The sequence below is a fragment of the Plectrocnemia conspersa genome, unplaced genomic scaffold (genome assembly GCF_051122295.1).
Source record: "Plectrocnemia conspersa isolate PC_06_02 unplaced genomic scaffold, ASM5112229v1 ptg000005l, whole genome shotgun sequence".
NCBI lineage: Eukaryota > Metazoa > Arthropoda > Insecta > Trichoptera > Polycentropodidae > Plectrocnemia > Plectrocnemia conspersa.
This window is the reverse complement of record NW_028277169.1, coordinates 7,690,107-7,715,280: the sequence shown is the minus strand read 5'-3', so window position 1 is coordinate 7,715,280 and position 25,174 is coordinate 7,690,107. Positions and strand designations below refer to the sequence as shown.

The window sequence follows — 25,174 nt, the reverse complement described above, 5'->3', positions numbered from 1 at the left end:
GTTTTTATAATATGTGTAGTTTCCGATTCTAAGCATAAAGCTACCCTGTTTTGAAGGAATGAATTCAACTGAAATAAAAAAAAATAAGTATAAACGTAACTGTTAAATAAATACGGTTTATAATATATTTATTTAAAATGAATAATAATAAAGCTGTATAAATATACAATATATTTTTATTATATTCCAATAAACGGTTAAAAAATATTTGTTAATAATACACTTATACACTAGAACATCATATACTGTAGACCCTCCAATAACACGGTAAATTGGAGACGTGCTATTTGTATGCCCGTTATTTGTGAGCGAGTCATATTTCAAAAAAATGTACGAGTATTTGCTAGTCCCCCAACTACACGCACCCAAATAGCACGTCCCCAATTTACTGTGGGGTCTACTGTACACTTATATAAAATATAGTATTAATAAAAATATATTTACCCAATATTATATATATATATATTTATTCAATACGTCCAATCGAAATATTTTATAACAGCGTTTTCCAAATAGTGCTCCACGAACACCGGAATTAAATTTATTTGGGAAACGCTGAATTGCCGTTTTTCTATAACCCTTCCCTTTTCAGTGGTTGTGAACATTTTTTAAGTAAACTATAACATTTTCAATCGTGTGAGCAAGTGCCTTACATCCGTATTTATGGTATGAACAAATCCAATAGATTTTTTTAGTAGTCTTCTGCCTTTTATAAATTTGTTGGAGTTTCTTGTAAGTTAACTGAACTAAAAATATGAATTAAAATAAATTATTAAAAATGCAATCGTGTAATTTAACCTAAAATCATATTTAAACTATTTAAAAATACATTTTATTTATAAAAAAAATATTTCTTTTTCGGTTTTTTTCTGTTTCTACTATAAAAATATAATATAATACACTTAATAATGAACGTTTTTCTAATGGTTATGAATATCTTTTAAATAAACTACGACATCGTCAATCGTATGCGCAGCTGCTTTGCATTGCAGGTTATGGTTTGAACAAACCCAATGTTCTTTTTGATTGACCTTTCGCTTTCTATAATATACGTAGTCGCCGATTTTAAGCTGAGGATTTCCTTTTCTTGAATAAATAATTTTGACTGAAAAGATAATAATAAAAGTTACAAATAATTCAGTAGAGAGCGAGAATAATAATTAAAATATTACCTTAGACTTACATATATGTGTTATTTTTGTGTCAGTCATCGCCATAGATAGACCAAAAAATAGCTTGTTACATGTGACTGTGACATTTTATTTATTTTTAGGTGTATTGGTTCGTTTGATTGATATGTTAATAAATAGCAATGTCATGACTGAGATTGATGATAGTGATAATAATGATTATAGCGACAGCGAAGATGACATTGACAATTTATAAGTCTATACAAATGAATGAATCTGCTCATAGGGTTCCTAAATTACAAGTCATATGTGACTTAAAATTTCTTAAATGGCGAAAAAGACGTTACGAAAAATAATTATTCTTATCAACAACATAATCTGTTTCCGCCCCAAATCGCTGCATTAGTTAAACGGTCGAAAGAAGGGAGGAGATAAACACATACTTTATCACAAAAAAGGTATTATTTTATTATATTTCGATTTCTTGTGTCACACTGATTTCATCCAAAAGCGCACTAAGCGGAGCTAATCCGGGTACCGACCAAGCCGACCCTAGAAATACCGAAGAAGCAGCCGCTTTCGCGACGCAGACAATTTAACAAAGTTATTGTACAAATCGTACATGATTACGATACTGTTGTAATAATATAATTTATAACATTCAATAAAAGTTCGTTTTTTATTAGAATAATAGTAACAATATTTGTATAGCTATAGTGATTGCAAGCATGTAAAAATGGATAAGATACTAAAAAAAATACTTTGAGATACTTAGCAATAGATTTATAAATAAATTCGTTTTATACTGAAGCAAAAAAATGGTAGTAAATTAAGTACACGACGAAGCAAGCCGAGCAAATAATTATTTAATATCATTGTGTACAAAATAAAATTACTGTTTTAAAAATAAAATTTTAATAAAAAAAAAACAAATATCAGTACCATAAAAATAAATTTGATTCCTTATAAATTTTTTAATGGTTGTGAATATATTTTGAGAGAATCAACGTACAGTATACCCCCCAATAACACGATGTCTCTAGCAATTTTGGATTCACAAGATTTAAATGTAACATCTATATGAAGTTCAAAATAATAACACATTACCTATGGGGTTTGCAGCTTCCAAGCCTTTCTACTGATATCATCAAATACCTTGCAATTATTTAAAATGAATTGATAAAATTTAAAATGAATTGATCTAGTCAACGGATTAGATGCAATACATTTTCAGATAAATTTTGGTGTAAAACCAGAATATTGTCTTTCCATCGTCTGCGTTAATCCAATTTTAGCCAATTATTTTACTTCATATGTTAATATGTTAAGATCAACTACACCCCAATAGCACGGAAATTGCGGACGAGCTATTTGTGTTGTCCAATACTTTATGTGTAAGAGAGCCAAAGGGAGGATATCTCACCACACGCGCCTGTACGTATTGCAAGAAATTGTGTTAGTATTTTCTAGTTCCCCAACTACACGCACCCAAATAGCACGTCCGCAATTTACCGTGTTATTGGGGGGTCTACTGTATTATCAATGGTGTGGGCGACTGCCATGCATCCATTATTTTGCTTGACACACATCCAATGTTGTTTTAGATTAATCTTTCAATGATTATAATATAAGAAGTTGCAGATTTTTAGTTGAGGATTCCCCATTATTTATTAATTAAATTCGACTAAAAATAAACATTATAAAAGTAAACAAAAAAGCAATTATTACTATTAAAAATAAAAATAATTAAAAAATGGATTAAATAAAAATACTGCAATGATGGTAAGAACTTTATAAAATGTTTTTTTTAATAACAAAAAATAAATGATACATAATTGCACACAGTAGCATACACTTCATGAGATTTTTTATATCCATGATGATTTTTTTTTATATTATATTTAAATCTTCCGTTGTAGACTGACAGACGTAAATCCCAATGCGTTACAATGGGGTAAATCTGTTCCAAATGGTTAAGTTAATGAAACATAATGAATATCTACAATTAATTATAAATTATTTATAAATAGATTTTACTTTGCATCTGTGGTCGATTTTATAAAATAGCGGATAAATTAAATTTTGAGTAAATTGTTGCCGGAGTTTGAACTCGCAACCTCAGCGTCACTAGTTGAGACGTTACGGACTGCATTATTTTCCGACCTTTTTAATGGTTGTGAATAAATTTCGAGTAAACTAAAACACCATCAATTGTATGTGCACACGCCTTGCATCCACGGTTATGTCTTCCACAAATCCAACGTTGTTTGAGATTAATTAATCGGTGTTTATAATATGTGTAGTTGCTGATTTTGAGCTGAGGCTTTCCCATTTTTGAAGTAATGAATTTGACTGAAAATAACAAAGTCATGTACAATTATGCAATGGTAAATAACTGAAAACTTAAAAGTATAAATAAATAATATAATTACTTATATTTTATACTTTTTATTTCAAATAAGAAAAACAGTATTATTTTCAGTTTTTTTAATGATTATGAACATATTTTGAAAAAACCAATGTATTATCAATTGTGTGAGCGACTGCCCTACATCCATTTTTATGCTTTAAACACATCCAATGTTGTTTTTGATTAATCTTTCTATGTTTATAATATACGTAGTTGCAGATTTTTAGTTGAGGATTTCCATTCTTTGAATAAATGATTTCGACTAAAAATAATAAATAAATATTAAAAACATTATTAACAATCAAACAATACAGGGTAAATACCGCAAAATTAATAAACTACAATAAAAAAAAATCAAGGAATAAAAAATATTTTTATTGATTATTAAATCATACAATATTAATCAGTAGACAAAGTTACAACAACAAACCGACTATGCCCTGTGTTATTACTTGCGTTGGTGCATTAAAAACCAATCACCAAAGCAGAAATTTAATAACGCATTGAAAAATATTTTCAACTCTCGTTCTTTTAAAATTATTTAATGAATATGAACATTATTTAAATACACTAAAACATTTTCAATGCTCTGCGCTTTCGCCCTGCATCCTTGATGATATTTTAAACACAGCCAATGTTCTTTTCCTTTGATAGTTCTTTGTTTATAATAAGTATAATTACCTACAGCTAGCCGAGGATTCCCCGTTTTTGAATAATAAAATTCAACTGAAAATAAACCAATAACAACATCATTAGTAGTGTCACACAATGAATATATTATAAAGGGAAAATAATTTTAAAAAGTAGTAAGTAAATTATTCAACAGGTTTATTTTATCTACGCCAATTAAAATAATTACAATAATATTCGTCTATATACATAATATATAAAAAAAATAAATCAAATTTAAAATAATGTTAATGACTGTGGACATTTTTCAGATAAACTAAAACATTATCAATCGTGTGTGCATTTGCTCTACATCCAAATTTTTGGCTTGAACAAACCCAGTGTTCCTTTTCATTGACTCTTCGCTTTCTATAGAATGCGTAATTGTTGACCATAAGGACAAGGTTTCCCTTATTTGAGTAACTAAAATTAACTGAAAATAAAAAATATATACATAAGTAACTAGAATTGTAACAAAGAAATATATTGTAATATAAAATATACACAGTAGCAGATCATATCCAGTTAAAATTGTATTACTACAATACTATTAAAATTATACTTAGTATCATGCGCCTGCTCTCTTTACGACACCCAACGCGCGCAGTACTAACTACGGCGATCTTTAACGAGTTTGTACGAACTTATATATCTATAACAAGTACTTAAAAGTGTAACCAGACAAAGAAGACGCCTGGTGGGCCATAGTAACATTTAAATAATAATTATAAAATGATAAATAAATATAAAATAGCATAATTTTATTATAAATTTAAATTATAGTAATACGAACGTTTTTTAGTTACACAATGAGTCACTTTATAATTAAAAAAGTTGTTTATATGTTTTATGTGTGAATCTAAAAACCAGTTTTTAATTACATTTACTAATTAGAAAACAACAATAAACTGTAAATATATCAAGCATATAATCTGTTACTTTAGACAAAAAGTGCGCTTTAAAAATATTAATCATTTTGAGACATTTGTCAATTTTTAATAAAAAAATTTTGATTTATATATTTTTAAAGTAAATGTTTTTTCTGCGCAGCATTATAAATTTTAGTAATTAGTAAGTGCAAAAATTTTTCACTTTATATAAAATTATTAATAAAATAAACATATTTAAAATATATAATAAATTAAGAATATTTAAAATCCATAATAAAATAAAAAATATTTTGTAGGTTGAAAAAAATATTTTGAATAAATCTTGAAATTTTATTCTGAAACTTTATAATTTAAAAAATATTTAAATTAGTGTTATACAATTTTGTGTAGTTTCCTTTCAAAGGCGTCAGTAAGAAGGATTTTTGCAACACTATGTGTTGAGTAGTTGGTTGGTAATGAATAGTACTTATTTTGAATTTTTCCCCTTTTCGTTGAAAATGTTTTTTCAAATGAAATTTAAAAAAAATTCTAAAAACTATAACTTTAAATTGCCAACGTTCGCCAAAATTTTAGTACATATTTTTTAGAAGCTAATACAAATCCATATAATTTATAATATATTTTAAAATCCGTATAAACTAAGCATATCTTAAAAAATATTTTTTTTACAATTTGATAAGTGTTTTACAATTTAAATCGTTAAAATAAATTTCGTAGTTCGTTCTTAAGCGCGCCCAAAACCGGGGATTTCCCTTTCAAATTTGCTTATAATAAAATAAACACTGAAATATGTTATATTGGCGTTTTTCTTATAAAGTGTCAATTGAATATGATTAAAAGCGATGTAGCATTTGGAATTATAAACAATATAAGCAAAACTATAAATTATGGTGTGCCAGTAAGTGTTTGGTTATATGAATAATATATCACGGTTATTCTAACAAAATAAAAAATCTAATATTAAAAGACAAATAGCGGTGATTGGGCAAGTAAAGGTATACATACCAAAGTTAATTAAACATATTACAATGCTAGTAATAATGAAAAATCTCGTATTATTGTACACAAAAAGTTACATTTTATCCACTATATAGTATCATTTACAGTTAATTTTCAGAAGCAATGATAGATCTAATAACATTTACGTATGGCAAACAATTAATATATGAGATATTGCGATAATTTTTAACTCTTGATAATGTCTTATTGTTTTTAATTATTTTTCAGAAGCAATGATGAAACAATTTGATGACCTATATGGCTACAATGTAGTTTTGGTATATATAAACAAAGGGTGAATCTTCTCATGTTGAAGTCACTGTCAGCCAGTATTATCTTTTTATAAAGAACATACTTCATAAGTTTTATGTAACTGAATATTTTGAATTTGGCTATTCCGAAAGAGAAATGATGGCACAGAACAAAAATTGAATAAAAGCCACGACGTTTACATATTTTATATACATCGGAATTACAAATAACCCACTCTTAGATATTTTGGCTATCGATTATTCCAGGTATGCAATTACATATTTATAATCATTGTAAAATGTCGTCTATTAGATAACACCAAAAAACTACACATTTATAAGCTGTCCGTTGGCTAATATATATAGCGTTTCCACTGCGACAGCGCCGTTTTGATCGACACTAACTTTAAATCAAAAACATACTAAGGATATATACCTGATTTATTAGCAATTCTTAAAATCTAACGTATATGTGCATTAAATCAGAAGCAATGATAAGGTTTATGTAATATAAAAGGAAAAACTCACTATTCGGCCTCGGAGCCCGGCGATGGGAATTCAAAATTTGAAGATTTCATTACGAAGATTGTTTTATGTTTGTTTATCTAATTTAATCAATGTATTCTTCTTATCCTTAGCACATTATGTATATATTTAATTTTCATAGTTATAACACACCTAGTTAATTTACAATCCGATTATTTATATTCAGTCAAATGACGAATTAATGAAAATTATTGTCGCGTAGCAAAATTTTATTATTAAATAATAAATATTTAAAACTGTTGTCATGGTACTGTCGGCCATCTTGTTTTATATTTGAATGCTTATTTTTCATTGGTCGAAACAACAGAACGCATTACCGGCGGTTTGAAAATCAATCCGAGCAAATTCAATTATTATTATTATTTATTATTATAATTAAATATATTTCCTTTGTTTACGTGTATATACACCGTTCATACAAAGCGATACGATTTGAAAAGTAGAGAATTAAACAGAGAATGTTTCATTAAGTTATGCGCTTCCGGAAGCGGAAGCGGCTTAGAACAAATATATATAAGATAATAGTTAAATATACTATAGCATTCTGAAGTGTGCGCAATTGCTCTACATCCTGCGCTATGATGTGTTGAACATAACCAGTGATTCTTTAGATTAACATTTCTCATTTTATAATAGGTGTAGTTTTTTGTATTTAAGCAGTGTCTTCCCGATTCTTGAAACAATCAATTCAGCTGCAAACAAATTAATTATTTAGATAATGATACATACAATCTGGTTAGAAAGACGATACCTTAAAGGACGAAGAAGCTAAAATAAAAATAGATGGAAAAATAATAATTAAATTATTTATTTTAAATATTTTTTAGTATTTTATAAATACAGTATAAATAATTTTATTTTACATTATTAATGGTTATGCTGTTCTTTTATATATACTAAAACATTTTCAATAGTGTGGGCAAGTGCGTTACATCCCATACTATGATGCGTTGAACATTTCCAGTGATCCTTCATATTAACTGTTCTAACTTTATAGTATGTGTAGTTATTGAATTTGAGCAGTGTCTTTCCCATTCTTGAAGCAATAAATTCAGCTGAAAACAAATCAATTTGTGTAGATAATAAGTCTAAACTATCTACAATATACTGACGCATGACGATATCTTAAAAATATAATTTCGCGTTGCGTTACTCGAGGGATGACGAGTTACAACTGTGTTAGTTACAACAATAAAATATATGTAGTTAGAAATATATTTATTTTTAATCATAATATAAAACATTATTTTTTTTAGTGTCAATGGTTATGCGAGTCTTTTAAATATATTATAACATTATCAATAGTGTGAGCAATGGCTTTGCATCCAGCGTTGTGATGAGTTGAACATAGCCAGTATTCCTTCAGATTCACTTTCCTATTTTTATAATAGGTGTAGTTGTCAATTTTAAGCAGTGTTTTTCCCATTCTTGAAACAATATATTCAGCTGAAAACAAATTAATCTATGTAGACAATAAATCATTAGTTACCTAGTATCTGATGACAGTTGATTACTCATAAGATGATGAAGAGTTATAAGACACCCGACTGAAATACATCTGAGAATTAATGACATATGTATATGTATATTTTTTTATTAAAACTGGTCTTTACGACCTGATCACTAATATTAAATGAGTTGCAGTAATAATAACTAGACCATTTGATACTAGACACATGATATAAATTAATTATTTTGCAGCTAGAGCCGGTTATTAAAATAAACATTTGAGTCTGTTGTGGGATTTGAGCCTGCAGGCTCTGAATTTTTACTCCAGACCCTTCCGATTTTATAATAGAGTTCCGAACCCCGGAAAATATATTCCGGGGTTCGGTACCTGTTAGGCTGAGATATTTGATCATTGACGATTCTCTGTACTTGGCACCGACCTTTTTTACAAGTACTTTGAAACTATTTATTGATACCGTTTATTAAATACCCGCTCGGATACACTTCGTTCTAAAAATCTTTAAATAGCACAAGTAAAGCAATTAGACTTGAAAGCTATTAAAGCTTACTTTTACAGCTTGATCTCTTACATAAAAAAAAAATCATATTTTTTCTTCGAACTTATATTGTAATATAAATACAGATTAAATTATACCGGTAGGAAAATGAAAAATAATAATAATTTATACTTCTCAGTAAAAACTACGTAAATTAAAAAAAAATAAAAATAATAAAAACAAAATAAGACCAAGTTATATTTTATACAATCAAACTTATACTCACAATAAAAATATATGGTTAATGTAAATATATTATTTATATATTTTACTCGTAATAATTTAACAAATGCGACCAGTATGACTATGAGCAATCAACATAAAAACCATTTATTTCCATTGTCAATGATTATGAAAATCATTTAAATAAACTATAATACGATCAACTGTATGAGCTGCTGCTTTGCATCTATTTTTTCGTCTACTTGAACAATACCAGTGTTCTTTATGTTGATTTTTTCGCTGTCTATAATATTTGTTGTCTCCTATTTTAAGCAGAGCTTTTCCCATTTGTGAAGTAAGGAATTCAACTAAAAAATAAAATAGGTAAATTCATACGGCTACTTTAACAATGATTTTTACTCAGTAGACTAATTTTAATCCAATGGTAAAATTTTAATTTATGGAATCAGATATTAATATAGATTAAACAGACAATTATGATACGTATAAATAAAATATGGTTTTTAAACCATAAATGGTAAATCGTAGTTGGGCTTTCCCTATAGTACAAGGCTAGACCCGACTTTCTACCTGGGCTATCACTAGAGATTAAACAAATAAATTTTGGATAAAAACAGGTTTAATAAAGTAGTGGTTTTATTCTTAATCACGTTTAATTTATATTTTATTTTAGATAATATACATACTGTATGCATAAATTTTTTCAGCACTGTCAATGGTTATGAACGTCTTTTAAATATACTAAAACATCTTTAATTGTATGAGCTATTGCCTTACATTTATGCGAGCTATGATGTGTCGAACAATGCCAGTATTCCTTCGTGTAGCCTGTTCTATGTTTATAAAATGTATAAGTACCGACTTTCAGCAAAGTTTTCCCTTTTTGCGATGTAGTATATTCAACTAAAAACCGAATTAAAATGAATCATATTAGACACAATAAAAGTAATGATTATATAACTTTAAAATGTAGAAATAAAAAAACGAGTGCAATAAAAGATTTTTTTATTATTAATTTATATATATGAATACATGTAAATGTTGAGAATATACATTTCTAGTTAATATATGTAGATGGTATGTATTAATTATTTTTATTTGAGCGGGACAGTTGGCACCCAGAAGTTACGCTGATAGGACCGCAGCGGGAGGAACTTACTCGTGTAGCGACGCGACGGAAGGACGTTTTATGCTGATCAACCCCATTACAAATATTTCATACGTGCTAATATTAACCCATGCTAGCGAATAACTTTGAAATAAACGATATTATCTCATAATATAGTAGAGCAATGCAAGTGTATTTTAATTATAAAATGTACGTGTGCCTATTCTAAGCGACTATACTGGTTGCACTTTTTGGTAAATTCTAAACATTTAAAATTTTCTCATGAAATTTACCATAATATTTGTATATATTTGGCAAACCCTATCAACACAGCACCATAATATATATTAAGTGATTCGTCGATATAAAAATAAAAATAACTATTTTCACAAATTAAATAGAAAAAATTATATTTATGTAATATCACAATAACTGGTTGGCAAATCCTAACGTTTTGGATAAAAAGTGGAAGCTCTGACGTTCACTGTTCAAGAATAAAGCTCTTATATGAGATGCTATCAAAACAAAATACTCATTGTTGATAGAAAGGATCCAGATATCAATTTTCCAGACAAGTGGGAGTACAGATTACTGTCTTTGTATCTTAGTATATTTCTACTATAAGTCTTGAGATACAATTCATTGTAATATTGGCGTAGCATGTATTCAATAAAGCACTTTTTTTAAATTGGTAGAAGGGCGGTGTCGACAATTTGTCAATAATCAGCTGCGGGCTATAGTGTTGTAGAGAGCCGCGATTATGTCCCTTATTCATACCATTGCGGTCAGGACGTCAGCGCTCCCCTTACACAGACCATCCAGCTTCTCAACGAGTCTTTCTTGCGTGCACTAATTCTGAAACAATCGAGATAATGCTACATTGCTACGGACAATAGCAATCAATGAAGTAGAAATTTCACTTCGTCGTGGACAGATTCTGCTAAAAAATACAGTAAATTCAATCAAAACAATTTGAGTAACAATTTCACAACTCAGTCATAGAAATTCACCTTGTTCTTATGACTAGCTCGCAGACGTCATGTTTTTGCACGGATTTTTAATTAATACATGCATAATTCTATTTCCTCGTGTTTAGGACGGCAAGTCGAAGTCTAGATATATTAATTTTCTTGGGATACAAATTAGGTGTAATGGTTTTCCATTGCATTCTACATAAAAAAAATGATTATTTAATACATATTTATTATGAAATATTTACATATAAAATTACATTGTTATCAGTGATTGTGCACATCTTTTACATAGACGATAACATTACCTATTGTATGCACAGTTGCCCTACACCCACGAGATATGTGAGTTGAACAATGCCAATAATACTTATGACGGTTCTTTCTGTGTTTGTAATAAGTATAGTTGTTGATTCGTAGTAGAGTTTTTCCTCTTTGAGAAGTAATGACCTCAGCTGAAAACATATTGAGTGATCAATTCATGCATTTCACCTATTAATCGGCTACTTATGCCAAATACCTTAATGATAGCATGGACTTTTTGATTATTACTATATTGTATACGTGTTTATTTAGCTTTAGAAATAAATATTTACATGTTAAATATATTTATATATAATTTCTAAATTATCAATGATTGTGAATATGTTTCAAATAGACGATAACATCATCGACTGTGTGCAAAGTTGCCCTGCATCCGCGGGAAATGTGCGTAGAGCAGTGCCAGTAGTATTTATGATGGTTCTTTTTGTGTTTATAGTAAGTGTAGTTGTCGATTTGAAGCAGAGTTTTGCCCCTTTTTGATGTAATGTATCCAACTGAAATCAATTAATAAATAAGAATGCAGCTCTACATTTTTATATCTATTAAATAAAAAATATTCATTTTTTTCTTATTGAAAAAATTTTTTTTTGCTTCTAGTTGAAACGTTCAAGTTCGTTAAGAAATTTCTGCATCTTTATATTCGTTATTCCTTCTATTTAGCAAGTTTTAATTATACGCAAAAGAAGAACTAGACAACGCAATTAATATGAGTAATGAAAGTAACGGAAAAAAATAAAAATAAATTTCAATTTTTTATATATATTTATAATAATCAAAATACATGTTTTCAACACATAATAAATAACAAAAATATTTTTATTTTCATTAAAAATTAGTTATTCAGGATCTTCAATAAAATCTGTTTATTTATATACCTTCGTTTACCAACACGTTTTTTTTTAAATCAAAAATAAAATAATATATCAGTACTCATAGTGCCTCAAATTTAGTTTTAACGAGACAACATAATAATATTCTGAAATGAACGAAATACGATGTCCAACATTAACCAGTGTCTCGTTATTTTTACAAATAAGATAAATAAAAATAATTTAAGTAAATAATGTGTTGAGTGTGAAGCGCAAGGTTTTGAGTGCAAAGCGCAAAATTATAAGAACATTACACGAATAAGTCGCTGGCAGATGTAATATGTGATTTTTATTAACTTTAGTTAATAAGTATTATAACAAGATTCAGCCTGAGTTTATTTATAAGCTATAAAAACAAGGTTTAGAGTGTGAAGTGCGATATTCCGAGCGCAAAACGAGAAATTATGAGCGTATTGCGCAAAACAGTCACTGTCAAATTTAATAGGTAATATTTATCTGAGATTAGAGTTGATAAAAAATGCAGCACTGATTAAATTATGATTTTAAAAATTATGCTGATTTTTACTTGGTCCCAACTTGATTTTTAATAATAGCGCATTTTTATAAATATTATTAACAATTTTAAAGAACAAACCAATTAAGCCTAGTTTATGACTTATACACTTCGAATGTTTTTAATAATTAAAATAAATGATACGTAACAACATAAATAAAAAATAAACTTTCGACTATGCATTGTCTAGCGATGACTTGCTTAACAATTATAATAATGCACTAAGCATTATCAACCAAGACAAAATCGTCAAACTTTACGTATTTTAATTTTTTGGAAGTTTAAACAATTTGCTGAATATGGTGATCGTAGTTTTAAGTAATAAAATCCTGTGAAATCTCAGTATAGAGAAGCTCACTTTCTAAGTAGATCGCACTAAATATTGTCCAAATTTTTCAAAAAAAATAGTGATTATTATTATTTATTTGACAATGTTTTTTATTGAAATAAATGATTAAAAGTTAAAAAGAGCAAATGCTTATGAATATGATATTTATTAAGAAAAACTGATATGAAGTATATATGGATATAATACGATTTTTTTAATAAATGACTGGTAATGTTGGGCAGCGCAGTAAGAGTTTTTCACTTTTTTACAATCAGAACTCTTGTTTTAATGGTTATGGAAATTTTTCATAACGACTACATATTCCCCAATGGTGTGAACAGCTGCTTTGCAACCTTTACTTTTTTGTGTTGAGCAATACCATCGTTGTTTTATTCCACACTTTGTACTAAGGGAATATGTGTATCCTCCAATTTTAAGCAAATTTGATCCCCTCTGTGATCTGACGAATTCAACTAAAAAATTAAAAACAATAAAAGGCATGGTTATAGTACATATATTCTTATAAAACGAAAAATATTTCAATGAGAAAACACAAATCTTAAAAATATTTTTATTAGAACAAAATACCATTGCAAGCAACTAGTATCTTAAAATCTACAATACAAATTGAAAGTCATAAATGGCAAGGCGTATGAAATAATTAAGAAGTATTATACAATATTTATATTAATAAATTAACTCTAAAACACGAGTACTTACTATCGTTAACCACCATACATGAATAAAATAGTATCGGGTGTTAACAGTTCTCAAACAGCGCATGTGGTAACTTTAACCCTAACCCTAGAAAAATTATAAAGATATGGAACAATGTCGAAAATACTTTAAATAAAATGGCAAGATAAATCTTATAAAATAATTCAATTACTTCATCTTCTTAATATAACGGTAGGCCATGCATTTCAATGATTGTGATTTGATTTTACAAAAACAACTCTATTTTCATTCGTAAATAAAAAAGCGCCACATTTTCTTAAATAATAATAAGAACAGCGCCATCTTGTGTTGTTGTTTTTTCCAGTATGTTGTTTGAAATACATATATCCATTTAATTCGACCCTCTTTCCTCTTGATGACATCACAAATTGAGCTGAAAGTATTCATTCGATATATTAAATATCAAATTTAGAACATGTTTTTATTCTTTTAACATTATTGATATTACAGCAAATACACGGATAAATCACGTAAATAACATCAATGACTATTTTTCTATACTGAAACACATCCTTACCTATGTCGGTGCATCTGATACATCAATGAGTGTCACATGTTCCACTTTTTATCCAAAACACACAGACGCTGAAACTAACACAACGCTACGGTAGGAGTTGACAACCTGTTACTGTGATTTTGATATATTGTTTCCCGATAATAACCGTTATTACAGCGTAGGTAGAAACAAAAATAACACACAAAACTTGATCCTTGTGACTCGGCTCTAGCACGCGCGAATTTATGTGTGTAAAAATTGAAAGGTGTGACGTTCACTGCGATACATTAAGAAAAAAAATATATACTGTGAGTATAACACGTTAAAATTGTTTTTATGCATTTATTCTTGAAAGTAATTAAAGTATAGTGTCAATCTCTTTATTTTATGTTATTTAAATAGAAAAAAAAATATTAGTTGAAATTTATTTGCCTCGTGTCAAAGTTGATCATTATGATGCGAAATACAAAAATTAATATTACTTAAATAAAATAATATTATCTAAAGGTTTGAAAATAAAAAAAAGTAAATCTGTTCAAACAAACTTTATTTATAGCAATCTTTAAACATAATACTTTTACAATTATTATATTTTTTAACCCTGTCTTTTACATATTTTATACGCGTCGTGATTATGAGTGATGTTTGCGTGTATAATAGTATCTTCAAAAGTTCGCAAAGAAGCTCCACATCCTCTACTATAATGTGTAGAACAAGACCAGTATACTCTGTGATTTGCACTAATGTTCTTTTTTGCAAAAGTGTAGCCCCCGAACATGATGAGTGGTTTACCTCTTGAAGATTTGACGTATCGAGCTAAAAGTTATTATTTAATTTAATTTCACAAAATTATATATTTATAAAAATACAATTCAAAAATAGCTTCTGGATAGAAATATGTTTCTTTTGTCATTCAAAACTTTGCATATGTTTCGCGACGATTATCGGTTAAAAGCGAGAGACGGGGACGAAATTTTTTTTGTACTGCTGAAATACTACGTATGCCTTTCGTTTTATTATTTAATCAATACCAAATAAAAAACTCGACCTAAATTTCAATAGTGTTAAGATAAAAAAAGCACAATTTTTATAACGAATTTTACCGAAATTTTCATAGTAACATAAAGCACTTAACTTAATTTTAAATTAATATTTTGTATGCGAAGTATGAGAATTGTCGTTTCACTGTGCTTATCAGTTAAAAGCGGGAGACGAGGACACAACTTTTTTTGTACTACTATGTTAATATTTCATTTATTTACGACGTAAATATGATATATAATATCTATGTCATAAATATTCACTATTTAAAGCTGCAATATTCAATACCATTTTAACACACATATGAGTTTCACAAGTCACAAAAAAGTTACTTTTGAATTAATACAACGTCATGAAAAAATATTGTATTCTAAAATGGACTCATGCTAAAAATTAATGGTCATTATAATTACAATATTAAGTATTTTTTATTTTCTATTAATGTTTTATATTATATGTATGTTTAGTAAAAATTTAGCTAAATAAATTAATAAATAGCCGATTCCGAATCGGCCATATGTTTCAAAATATTTATTAGATGAAAAATAAATTTATTTTATGAATTTTTATTTGTAAATCTTCAGTTGCAGCATGATATGTGTTAGTTCAATGCGTTACGACGAAGTAAACACAATCAATAACTACTAAATAAGACACCAAGCTGAAATCAGAGTTTTAAAATACATTATTACAGTAATTAATTAACGTCACTAAGCATTCACTAGCACGATTTTATTTTTTTAATATTTAGCAAAATATTTATCCGTGAGTTTAAACAAATATATTAATCTTAATATTACTATACCAATAATCACTAATTTCGATCACACAGACACAATATAAGTAGAAAAACTTGAGGGTCTATTTGGGATTAAAACATTTACAAAAATAAAAAAGCATTTTAATTTCTTTGAAATTAAAAAATATGGCAGAAGGCAAATATATATATTTTTATTATTATTTTTTTAGTGTAATTTAAATAATTATATCGCTAACATATTAGTAAAACCATTATGAAACTTTGAGCATTTCAAGAAATATTTGTCAGATACTATGGGGACCAACGATTGACAACCACTAATTTAAATATGAAATTGGTGATATAAATTCTCTTAGAACAAATCAAGCCTTCATCACAATATATAAGCTGCTATAACATTTTAAATGTGAAATCTTTTAACTAGTTAATTAAAAATATAATAATGTAACGAATAACTACGTAATGTTACCAACGAAGACCCGTGCCGTGATTTTATATAAATAATTAAAAGTAGTAAAAGCGGGCTCAAATCACTCTTCGCGTGACGTGCGATCCTAATAAAATATTAAGAATTGCGATTTTACATATTTAATACTATTTTTATACACAATATCTGTGATAATGACAATTATTAATATTCAAACATAAATGTAATGGAATAGGGTGCTTTAAAATAAAAAATAAAAACTTGAGTTATCCTAAATAAAATATTTATTACATCTGATGAAATTAACAATAGCTTAATGTGTTCAAATTGAAATTAGATTATTAATATATAATATAAAAAAATTATATAAAAATAAAATAATATATAAAAACACATAATCATATAATATTACCGAATTATAAAAACCTTACATATTAAGGCTCGGACAGACCGCATCAGGGGCACCACATCTACGCGCATAACGACATCAGGTAGAAAAATCAAATTAATTGACATGTTTATTGCGAACAAATTGTTGAGACATTATTATTAAATCATCCGTTGTAACCTAACAGGCGTAAGCCCAATGAATTACAACTGGGTAAATTTGTAGCAACTGGGTAAGTAAGTATTAACCACCAGAATGAAAGTCTAGGAATTATTGACATATATACTATTAATTATTATGTATATTATAATTTATAGTCAATATATGTTACTGCAACTGGAGCCGATTTTTAATAAAAACGCATTTTTTATAAATAAAAATTAAAGCGCTGCTGCCAGGAATCGAACCCGCAATATCAGAGCAACTAGTCTGAGACGTTACGGATGAATTTTGTAAATTTAAAAAAAAAATCCATAAAACAGCTTTAAAAAATTTAAATTATCATGTCATTTCTGACGACTTGAGCACGTGGGGCAAGCATTGTCTAACTATAGCTATGTCAAATCATGAAATCAAAAAACACAAATACACATACAATACATACTAAAAGTATAAAGTTTGATTTTTGTGTTAGTGGTAGTTAGTGGTTTCACAATATGGTCTAAACTCAAAATAAAAAATAAAACCAAGAAATTAAAAAGAAAATATTATATTTATTCTATTTTATACAACAATTTTTTTACCACAAAATAACTAATTTATAGATTACATTATACGAAATTTAAAATATATATATATGAAATTGCAAACGACCAATACTCTAAAGCTACAAATGACTAGTATAAATTGAAATAGAAATATTTTAAGAGAATAAAAAATACTTATGTAAATGTGCTATAAATAACATGACTACTGTATGTATATCAGGCGCGGGAGGTGATAGAATATCCCTCTCGATCACTCGCATGTTAAGTGACGAGAGTGAGTGAGAGATGAGAGCATGCGGTCAGCATGTCCTTATCTCTTATTCACTCTCGTTACGTTAAGAAGGAAAATATTACACCGCCCGCCCCTGATGTATGTTATTATATAATAAACAACACATGACATAAGTAATAAAAAATAATAAACTCTAAAATATTATACATATTTAAAAAAAGTTTTATAAATTTATAAATCACAAGACGAATATTCATGATAGAGTTTAAAACAGGGTTCTAGACAAAAACCAGGTTTATTTGGACAGTCAGGACAACAGAACGTCGTAGCTTTTCGTTGTTTGGTATACAGCCAGCAATATTTACATCTCCGTCTCCTTGTGATTCCTGCACTATCTTTCTCGTAAAAACTTGGTAAATGTATTATTTCTCTATGTTGTTGAGGCAAGGCAGGTGAAGGTGATTTTACTACCGATAATCTGAAGTCATAAAAAGACATCTTTGGGTTTTTGAATTATTTAATAAAGCGTTTAAAAGCATTGTTTGCAATAATGTATACCCAGTTATTTATACCATCTTGGGGTTTTACGTTGGCATTATGGTTTTAATCTAATATTAGATATTTCGAATTATTTTCAATACCAGTATTACCGAGAGAAAAAACAGTCAATACCGGTATCGACATTATTATTAATAATTGGTAATAAAAAAATACTATATAAAGAATGTCCATTCATTCAAAGCTTTTCCTGTAACATAATATATTGTTAAATGTTGATGCTTGCGAATTTTTCGGAAAAATCCAAAGTTTCAAGATACACATTTTTTTTAAGAATATTGAAACAAGATATAGTAACTTGTCGTCTAAATATTTTTTGGATTATAATAACCAAGCAGGTCGAATTTTGACTGAAATTGCCGAAATTTATGACTAATTATGCGTTTGTTTTTATGCATATTTCATGTTTCAAATAATAAGAAGCTTTTAAGCAATCCTTACATTCAAGTACTTATAAAAATACTTTATACGCTGATTCTATATTGTGTTGTCTACGAGTACTAATAAAAATCAATAAGACGACAGTGAACAAAAACCTTTTTTCCTATTTCTTTCTTCACTTTCATTTATTTACTATCGACTGAAACAATATTTTTGAAAATAGGGGTGCCAAGTTATTTTATTTTTTTGAACAATAGATCTAGAAAAACATCATCCTTGATCGACCGCTTCTGAATGAGTCTGTTTAAGCATATTTCTTGTTTCAAAGGACGGATTAGCGTAGTCCATAAAGTCTCAGACTAATAACTCTGAGGTTGCGGGTTCGAGCCTTGGCAGCGGCACTCGATTTTTATTTATAATAATGCCTTATTATTTAAAAAAAACCGGCCACAGCTGCTGTGGCATATATTGATTATAAATTGTATAGTACATAATAATTTATAATTAATATTATAGGTGTCACCAATTCCCAGACTTTAAGTTTAGTGGTTAATACTTACTTGTAGGTATTCATTATGTCTTATTGACTTACTCAATTGGTACAGATTTGCACATTTTAACGCAATGGGCTTACGCCTGTCAGGTTACAACTGAAGATGTAATAAAAATTAGTATATAAATAAAAGAATAGGACGCTTTTATTCAATCCTCCTTACATTCAGATAAATTCTGCATATACACAATAAAAATATAGCTGTTCTTACCGATATTATTACGGACTTTTAATATGAGAGTATTTATCAAAGTATATTCAAACCGAATTTTGTTCAATAACAATTATCACTTCTCAGAAGTCAAAAATTCTCGTCAAAAGCAATAAAATCGTGTCAGCGCCGTCGCAGTGGGAACGCTCGGTAATCTAGCTTTCACACTACTACTTTTAAAATAATATTACAAATTAAACGAGGAACATATAAATCGAATTTTGTCCAATAAAAGAGCACAAAAAACAATTATCACTTCTCAGAAGGTAAGAATCCGCGTCAAAAGCAATAAAATCGTGCCGTCGAAAATTTTTTAAGAAGTTCAGAGTTGTTGAACGATTCTTAAGACGTTATCACCGATAGTGATATTTCAAGTAAACGTGCGTATTAAAAAAGGCTATGGATTAAGAAGAACCGTTCACAAGCAATAAAGATCTTTTAGTGCCCTGTGGCGGGCTGTCCGAATTAAGCAACACAGCGCACAAATAGCATAATTAGTAATATAATGACACTTAAATTTAGATTAAATTGTATATAAACAATAATATACTAAATATAAGTATACCTTTTATAGCCTTCCGGAGGCGGATGATTATGTTCTTCTAGAACGCGTAGAATTACATTGTTATATGTATGCAGTTTTGCTTTGCAACTAATATGCGTTGAACACTTCCATCGCTCTTTCTGATTAGATACTGCAGATATGCAATAAGTATAATTTCGGTAAATTATCATTTTTTTATTCCTCTGTGAATACGTAAATACGGCTAAAAATAAAAAAATAATGAGAACAATAAAACAATGAAACATTTCATATGAAAAAATAAATGAAAATAATATAACACATAAAAATCATTACATTTTATCACATAAAAATCCTTTATTTTTATGTATTAAATTACACGATAACTCTACATAATAAATTAATATAATATAAAAACAGTTCAAAATAATCTTAATAATCCCCAAAGTCCTTATATCAAGTATATTTAAATATCATTATATACATAATTATTCCTTTTAGTCAGTGGAACTGATATTGCATTACGCGGCTTTCAAAGTATGAGAAAAAGAGTGCAATTGATAAATTTGTTTTTATTATTATTTACTTTATAAATAAGGCATTGTTTGAACTTCGGGAGGAGTAGAAGGTATAGATTGTTTTGATCTTGTCGGAGGCGGATGATTGTGGTCGTCGTGTACATACACTATTTTATCTTCAAGTGTGTGTAATCTTGCTCTACAGCCTTTAGTCGTAGAACATTGCCAGTGTTCTTTCTCTTTCGATCCGCCGGATTTACAATATTTGTAATTGCGAAAAATTATCATCCTTTTTTTCTTTTGTGAAAATGTAAATATGACTGAAAAATAAACAAAAAAATAATTAATAGCAAGAATATAAAATTGGCTATAAGCCAATTTTTACGCCACAAAATAAGATAACAATATACATTGTAAATATACATATACCGTAACCAGTACAGTCCATACTATAACGAGTACAGAATGCTTTTGACGTGAATTCTTGACTTCAGATACGTATTTCTTGCGCTCTCCTATTTTTGGTCCGTTGTCTGTCACAGTGTGAACGATCAGTAACCGAACATTTCTACTATGACGCCACATGATAATTGTATTTTTTTTGACGTGAATTCTTGACGTATATTGATCAAAATAATCGGTTGGTGTCCGATAGTGTGAACCATCAGGTACCAAGCATTCCTACTAAGCCAAGCACGTGAAGATTTGTGAATTTTCTACTTTTGAGAAGTTATACTTAATTACTTTTTTTTATAAAGCAGTTATGTTTCCGTTATAGTATATCATCTAGTGAAGCTGTTTGAATGGTAGTTAACAATATACGTACTTAATTCTAATGATACAGTAGACCCCCCAATAACACGGTAAATTGGGAACGTGCTATTTAGGTGGCCGTTACTTTATGTTTTAGAGCTATTGTCATTGATTATAATTGTCTATTATACATAGCACTTAATTAATACATTTAGATCAGTGATCTCAAAACTCAGTTATTCTTATCAAATAATAGGTTAAATTTAACGCGACAAAAAATCTTGAGCTGTTACTCAAAAAGAGGGACTTACTAATTTACTAGTAACTTGCTTTCACTACTCTATATTAAAATTATATATGTATATATATTTTTAGTGCATTTTTTTATATATGCAAATAGTAAAAAAACACAAACTTTCACTTTTAGGCTGATAATTATAATAAAGAATCAAAGATTTATCTGGAACTTTAAAATTATTTATAAAATTTTTGTTAAAAATTCATTTTGAATATTTGATTAAATAAAATGCGTTAAATTTAGACAAATGATGTATCATATACAAAATTACCTTATCTTTGTGACGAAAATATATTTTCACCTCAACTAAAAAACTATTGTTTATGAGTGTGTATAAGCAAAAATATGTTTTTAAGCAGTACTTATTTTTTAACTGTATTTATTTAAAGAATATTTGGAGAAATGAAGGCGATTGAATCGTCAGTGATGAACAATCCATATATAGTACACATGTCCCTTATTCTTGACAGTTGCGGCCAGGATGTCAACGCTCCTTTTGCACGATCCATCTAGCTTCTCAACGAGCTTGCTAAACAAACACAATGATGTTTTCGGCGATAGCTATGAGGAGCTGAAAATATTTATTTCGGATGGTGCTCATTTATTTTTGGTGTGGACCATAACTATTTTTTTAATGATTATTATTATTTAATATCATGGCTAATATGACGCATAATGGTCAGTTTTGAGGTAAAAAATAAACTAAAATATACCCAGTATATTGATTATTAATCCTAAAGACCATCGATAGTTTCGCGTCGATTTATCTGACTGCAACTGTCACTCGCAACAGCCCAGGTAGGAGGTTAAACAACGTTCGATTACAAGGAAACGCGATAGGAAATAAAATTATGATAATATGTATACACACTTTATTATATACAATTTAAAATTTATATTTGTATTTATTCAACGCGTTGTGATTGTGTACATTTTTTTTCATTACTATGGCATTATTTACCACATGAATAGTGGCAGGGCACGTACTGTTTGTGGAACATTTCCAGTATTCTTTCAAGCCGCATTTGCCGTTGTAGCTAAATCCATAGTTTTGCAATATCAAACGTTTTTTCCCCCTAGGAGTTATGTACCACACAGCTGAAATTAAAAATGCATTAATGTATTTAACACTGAATCTAAAAAATATGCATGCAACTTCTAATTTTGTGAAAATATTTTACTATTATATATTTTTCACATTATATTAAATAATAAACTTAAAATAATTATTTTTAATAATACACAGTGAGATATTTTTTAGAAAGTGTAATAAATTATTTTTTATGGCAACAAAGTATTAGATACAATACAAACACATTTTATTTTTTATGTTTAAGTGTACCGTGTCAAAACAATAAAAAAAAATACTACGAAATATAGAAATCGAAGACATTTAGTATGTATATAATGGTTGTGTTATACTGTCAAATATATCAAAATACAATGGCCGGACATCTACCTCACGTGGACAACTCGAAACCCGCAAAGCGGTTAACTGCCTTCAAACATTCAACTAATCAAAACTATCTCGAATATGGGCAAGGCCCAACTCGAACATTTCGGGGCTTATTACAGTATAATTTAAAATCATAACCATAGACTTAAAATCAGTGGAAATACACCGATTTCGATTTTGATTAAAGACAGAATTGGGGTGACCATTCTGGGAAGCAAAATTATTAAAGGTAATATTGTTAAAGAAAGCAATAAATAATTATTACCATATACATTAATTAAACTTATGCTTACGTCATATTTTCAATTTGTTATATAAATTTAGATCAGTGGCTAAGATTTCGTGATTGTAAGGAAAGGGGGGAAATAATACTTGGGACAAAAATATGCAGAAAGGAAAAGCTTTGCTTATTGAAATACTTCGATAAATTCTATATTCGAAAATCAATAAATTCTATAATGTTTTTTCATAATTTTATCAATAATGCACCTTTATTATCGTGTTGTCGAGACCTTGCATTAAGTACAAATTTATTAATAAGCGTTTTAAAATTAAATGCATTACATATTTGCGATTTGCAAAACAAGTTTATTCGTCACGTCGCTCTACATAAGTGTCCGTACCGATCGCAGAATCACTCGCATATTTACTTGTATATAAACCTAAACAAAGGACAGTTGTTGTCTATACAAAAACAAAGAACACTATCCATTCATGGTCAGTGACACTGTTGCCAAATCTCCAGCTGTTTAAATTATGATCGTTATTCAAAAAATCTTAATATGTAAGTAACTGATAATAACAAGAGTTTGTTTCTTTCCCAAAGAATCGCATTGGCCAGCCAATCGAGAGTAGGAAAGAGCAAAGCATACATCATCAGATACTTACTATCTAGTATGTACCAGTATAACCCTGAGAAAGCCGATCAAGTCACACTTAGTGCAACATCGAAGTCCGAAACCCAAGAGTTCAGAGAAGACGATTAAAAAACTGCATGACAAAAACAGGACTATAAGAACAGCACATTTAATAAAATTATAATATAAACAAATGTAAAAATTTCCATTGTCTCGCTAATTTTTTTTTAAATAAATTAAAAAAATGGTTTAAACGTTAATGTTGATTCGCGTTTTGTCTGCATGCTTTTGTTGCCGCGATTTTGTCCTACACCCTATCGCTACGTCACTGTTTTAATTATATGTCGCAACTCATTTGGCATAGCGATGAAAAATTCTGTTATATTTTCTCAAAAACTGATCATTTATTTTAAGAATAACACGCATGTTATGTGATCGCGTAGTGAGATATTCTTTGATATTTATTAATAATAAAAAGTATTAAAAATATAAAATAACAAAATATTATATTAAAAACCAGGACAAATTTAAAATAAGGGATGAAGCCACCATCCAAAATATATTTAGGACAAAAATGAAATGCTCTTTGACGGAAGGAATTTCTGAGTCGATGTCTCCAATTACACGCTGTAAAGCTTTGGGGTAGCGCCTTTTATATTTAAGCGATACATTTGCAATCGCAACACACTATCAATTTAAATTTGCGTTCACAAAACTTCTTTCTTATTACTAACATATGTTTTATATATACATATCCTGCTGACTGCAAGTCGTAGGATGTTGCGATTTTGATTCACTGTCAATAGTAATAGCAATTCATCCCATGACTTACCAGTATCGATCTTCGTAACTTTCTCTTCCCCAATCTGTTGACGATTCTGTAGCGTCAAGAGATTTTACAAAGAGTATTGATTGTTGTAATTCGCCAGAAAAACAACAAAAAAAATTAGAGATTATTGTTTCAAATGTTTATTACAATCTTCGTAATCTTCTATTCGGATGATTGTGGATATTCTTTAAGTAAATCAAGGAGTCGTTGATAGAATGCAAGGTTGCTTTACATCCATAGCCACTGTGGG

The 25,174-nt window shown here is 28.5% G+C and overlaps 1 protein-coding gene and 2 long non-coding RNA genes across 55 annotated transcripts in view; 1 reads left to right on the top strand and 2 right to left on the bottom strand.

The window, feature by feature from the left end:
* The window catches only part of LOC148234762 (uncharacterized), a 564,675-nt gene that overhangs the window by 317,479 nt on the left and 222,022 nt on the right, over nt 1-25,174 (top strand). The gene's annotated exons all lie outside the window — the stretch shown is intronic.
* LOC148234769 (uncharacterized) lies at nt 2,908-4,812 on the bottom strand. Its single transcript, XR_015809829.1, has 2 exons — nt 3,563-4,812; nt 2,908-3,482 (listed from the first exon to the last, which is right to left on the bottom strand). It is a non-coding gene; the product is annotated as an uncharacterized LOC148234769 (long non-coding RNA).
* LOC148234768 (uncharacterized) lies at nt 7,630-21,804 on the bottom strand. Of its 11 annotated transcripts, none has more exons than XR_015809800.1 (4): nt 11,684-21,804; nt 11,424-11,618; nt 11,203-11,361; nt 10,073-11,132 (listed from the first exon to the last, which is right to left on the bottom strand). It is a non-coding gene; the product is annotated as an uncharacterized LOC148234768 (long non-coding RNA). The 11 variants fall into 11 exon arrangements; XR_015809797.1 differs by having other exon boundaries at nt 10,073-11,129; nt 11,472-11,618; XR_015809803.1 differs by having other exon boundaries at nt 10,073-11,129; nt 11,203-15,248; nt 20,256-20,457; nt 20,898-21,804.